Below are 4,813 nucleotides of genomic sequence, written 5' to 3' on the forward strand. Positions count from 1 at the left end.
TGGATTATTTAAATCTTAGTTTCATGTGAAAAAGGTTGAGCTCTTCCACATTTTCTTTTTCATGAATGTTTAATGAAAAAATTAACTTGGACTCCATTACACTTGTGCAAAATGCTTTTAAAAGATTTTTTAAAGGCCTCTTTTAACATTAACACTTCAGTATACTGTAGTTGACACTTTCAAAAGAATTAAACTGCTAGAAAAATGGTACTCCCTTTGGGATATTTATCAAGCCATGCAATATTTTAAAATGCGGTAAAATGCTTCTTGTTTCAGTGAATGAGAATGGTCTTCTTATATAATGCAGGGATGAAAGAAGATACTTAGAAAGATCAGGGAAGAGTGAAGAAGACACTGAAAAATCGGGGAAGATTTTCATCATAAGGTGCAAGCGAGGGCAAGAGTATAATATGTGTGTATGTGATACATAAGATTTACTTCTAAACAATCTAAGAGGATGAGGGATAAAATCACCATTCAGTTTCCAAGTGAACACAATATAAATAATATTGATGATGACCAAAGGAAAATACAAAATAAGAAATTAAAAGTCAGGAGAAGATAAAGAAACTGGATCAAAATGAGAGTTCAACAAAGGGAGCAATGAGAAAACTAAATAGAAAAAAAAATAATAAATATAATCTCAAACTACAGATGCAGAGAGACAAAGTATAGGAGGAGAGGATGTTTTTTATAGAAGCGGGTCCATGGACCTGTGAAGTGACCATATGGCCCTACAGTGCCCCACCTTCCTTCTGGAGGCCCTTCTTAGTGCCGCCTTAGCTGGTATCTTGTTTTGTAGAGCACAGCAGAGAAGTCAGCATCTTCAACAGAGCCCCGATTCAATTCTGTATTCTCTCACTATCTCCTGAACTCCTTTTTGGAGTTCCCACTCTTATTTTCATCCTTTTTGTAATGTAATATGATTTGCTCACTTCAAAAATTAAATCTGGGCATTAGACCTGTAACACTGTTGAGTTAAAATTAGAGAATTCACAAACTTTGATGGCAACGATACCTTGAATAATAAAAGTAAACACATATAGATCGTATGGTGTTTTAAGTACTTTATGTATATTAACTCATCTAATCCTTTCAAAAACTCTGAGATATGTCTTATCATCATCACCATTTTACAGATGAAACAAACACACAAATACAAAACACAAGCTATGAAATGGAGGAGGATGTGAAACTAGGCAGTTTAGCCTTCAGTATCCATATGCTTAATCTTTCTGCTATACTTCCAATTGTTTTGGAAATGGAAACTGAAGGGCAGATCATATGATGGCACCTGACAAAGTCTTATTTTATCATAAATAATGCAGCCAGTGCTAAAGCTACCTACTTACCTTTAGCACTTCTTATATTTCTAGGGTGAGTAATGGAATAGTCTACCATCTCATCTCATTTGCATAATACTTTGTTTCTCTCCCTATTTTGTCCTCTCTCTGCAGTTTTACTCTCAACTCCTCTGTTTGTTTCCTGGAGTTTTTGTAACCTATTACCACACACTTGGTGTCTTACTACAACAGAAATTAATTCCTTTTTCACAGTTTTGGAAGCGAGATTTTTGAAATCAAAGTGTTAGGGATTTTTTTTTTTTTTTTTTCTCTAAAGGCACCGCAGAAGAGTCTGTTCCATGCCTCTTTCCTGACTTCTGGTGGCAGCAGGCAATCCTTGGCATTCTTTGACTTGTAGCTGCACCATTCCGACCTCTTTCTACCTCTTTCTTCACGTGGACTTCTTCTTTGTGTGTCTGTCTGTTAAATCTCTCTCTTCTTTTTAAGGAAACCAGGCATTGGGTTGAGAGCCCACCCTAATTCCAGGATGATCTCATTTGGGAATCTTTAATCTAATTACATCTGCAAAGACATCTATTTACAAGTAAGGTCACATTTAGTGCCAGTGTTAGGACTTGGCATATTTTTTTGGAGACCACTGTTCAACCAGCTATACCTTCTCCACATTTCCTCTATCATCTAATTCTACTTTTAGTCCTTTACTGTTAAATGGATTGACTGTACTTTAAAAATTGAATATGTTAATAAATCCTACATATTTATCCATTGTGCAGATTCCTGAGTCTGAGTCTACTGACAAATATACCACATCCTCAGAGTAACTTGGAGTCTCTTAAAATTGTCTTGCTGGCCTCTAGCGGAGATTGTCCCCATAAGCATGTTCCTTAAGACGGATGCCTGGGTCAGAATACATAATACAGTAGGTATTGTACACGATCTAGTAATATTGGTATTGGTGACATTTTAATAGAAAAAGGAATTTTGGTTTATCCAAAGATTTTTCATCAAAGGGGTTTAAGCTGACCTCTATTCAACTTCTTAAGATAAGAATTCTATGGAAAATTATATTGTAATATTTACATTTTATCTAAAATGTTTATAAAACATAACTTTCATACATTTATTATTTTCTGATATGATATCATAAGCATAAACATAATTTTTATGCTTCAGTGTGTGGAATTAATGCTTCCAGTCAGACTAGAAACTTTAAATCATTAATTACCTCCCCAGGGTTTTGCTTCCTGTTCTAATGCCTTCAGTTTACTTATTACAATTTTAGCATAAAAATTATTTTTCCTAAACCAGATTCCGTTTTTATTTTTCTGAGTCAATGTCTGATAGGTAAGATATTTGAAATTTTCTTTATGTGCTGAAAGTAACCTCAAAATAATTTGGTAAGATATTGGACAACTGTTATTTTTCTTATTTATAAGAGCATAACAACATAAATTATTTCATTGTAAAATGCAGCTTATTTTTTGTACCACTATGATTCTGATTTTAGAGATGTTAAATTGAAAAAAGTGCCTTTTAGAATCAATTATCCTTAATTTCTAAATCTATGCATTAAAAATCCTTGAACCCATGCATTAAAAAAAAACACGTGTTTGTTATCTTTTATTACAGTGTGTTTGCCCTTGTTGCCTTGTTTGTTTTTGTTTTGTTTAATTAGTTTCTTTTCTGTATCCAGTTCCTTTTTATGAGCACGAGGATTCTGAGAAGCACTGCCCCTCCCACGTGCCACATTCTGGGGAGAGACGATTGGAATACCTTCTGGATCAGGTATCTCTGGTGATCATTCCACCTAGTTAAGATGAAGCTGGTGATACCCTTCGGCTTGTTTCAGGTAATGTAACCAGGTTTTCCGGTGACTTGAGAATTAACAGGCTAAAAGCAAGTTTTCAGTTTCTGGAGAAGGGGTTCCCAATCTCATTTAAGGGTGTTGGAGGAAAAATCCCTTCAGAAAATAAAGCATGACAGTAAGATTTTAGTGTGCAGGAAGTAAATTCAGTTCCTTTGGAGATCAGCATGCCTCTATTCAATCCTCTCCTTAATCTCTTATGAACCAGATCTAGCAGGGGGTTGGACCAGGAAATTGAGTGTAGGGTTATAGGTGATAAGATGAGGAGAGGCACTCCCCTCAGGAGTTAAGATTTAGGAAATTTGGTTTGCACTTTAGCCAGTACAAGGCATTTCACCAGGATGGAGAATATGTGCTCTCTTGCACAGAAATCCATGCCAGCAGTAAGTGATGTGGAAGGATTTAGTGAAATTTTGCCAATAACCCCAGGCTTACTGCTTAATGAACAGAACATTCTCCTGGGACTTTAAGAGGTCCTATGAAATAAGGGACATGAATGATGTACTTTCTTTTCTGTTAGGCTTAAGAAATTCTGTTCTGAGTGCAAACAGAGAGAATGATTTCCATCTTTCCTATTAGATAGCAGATATCTTTACATCTTGGATACATTTAGAAAGAATAAAAATGTGAATGATTGAAACCTAGTCAGTCAATTGATTTATTAGAATTCCTGGAAGAAGATTGAGTAAACACAATCTCATTCTCTTTCTTTTTCTCTCTGTCAATTCTTCTTCTTGAGTTCCTTTACTATGGGATATAAATGAAACAGTGCGATGTAAAACTAGTATAATGATGGTCAAGAGTAGGTCCCCAATAAATCTTGGTTATTACTGTTATTGGAGAGAATGATGAAATTTGAAGCTAGGGGGGAAAAAGAATAGTACAAACTGGAAATGAATTGGAATGAGTGGTGCTTCTGGTTGCCCTCAATTTGGTATCGGTACCTCAGTAAATCAGAGTTGCTGTGACCTGGGCTTTGATGTAAGGGTAGCAGAATGATTTAGAAAAAACAGCATTAGATTAAAAGCCAGAGACATATTATAGTCCTAGTTCTTTCGTTTACTAGAGATTTGACCTTGAAAAGCTTAATTTGTTTAAATTCCGTTTCCTCATCTGAAAAATGAAGACTGATGATATCTTTCTTAACTCCATTTTGTGATGATCCAATGGAATAAAGTGCTGTCAAAATGTGAGGTGTTATTTTTTTATCCAAAAAATTCAGTGAATTTACATTTTATAAGTTAGTATATGCCATCTCTATGTCTTAAATCCCCACAGCCTCAGGCCAGGAAGGTGTCCTATTTTCATTGGCAGAATCCCAGTAACTATTGGTTGTAACTACAACTATTAGTTACAATGAATGGTTATTATAATACTACAAAGATTGTTGTTGTTATATTTAATTTAAACCACTTATAACAAAAGTAATAAGTAGTTTACAATCACAGTCACAAAACAACCACACCACCACAACAATCAAACCTAGAGCAACTAAGGGGACAAGATATATAGGGACTAGGGGTGTAGAAGAGCAATTCTGAAGAGGGGGTCAGGGAAATTCTCATGGCAAGTTGAAAAGTTGAAACCTGAATGAGATTTGAAAGAGTTAATGGAGAAAGATGTGCATCTGTATGGGGAAAGAACA

At 35.2% G+C, this 4,813-nt stretch overlaps 1 long non-coding RNA gene across 1 annotated transcript; it reads left to right on the forward strand.

Moving 5' to 3' along the window:
• The first annotated feature begins 270 nt into the window (after positions 1-270).
• On the forward strand, positions 271-4,361 carry LOC112617086. The gene is made up of 3 exons (XR_003117845.1): positions 271-416; positions 2,078-2,223; positions 2,998-4,361. It is a non-coding gene; the product is annotated as an uncharacterized LOC112617086 (long non-coding RNA).
• The last annotated feature ends 452 nt before the right edge of the window (positions 4,362-4,813 follow it).

The sequence above is a fragment of the Theropithecus gelada genome, unplaced genomic scaffold (assembly GCF_003255815.1).
Source record: "Theropithecus gelada isolate Dixy unplaced genomic scaffold, Tgel_1.0 HiC_scaffold_15876, whole genome shotgun sequence".
NCBI lineage: Eukaryota > Metazoa > Chordata > Mammalia > Primates > Cercopithecidae > Theropithecus > Theropithecus gelada.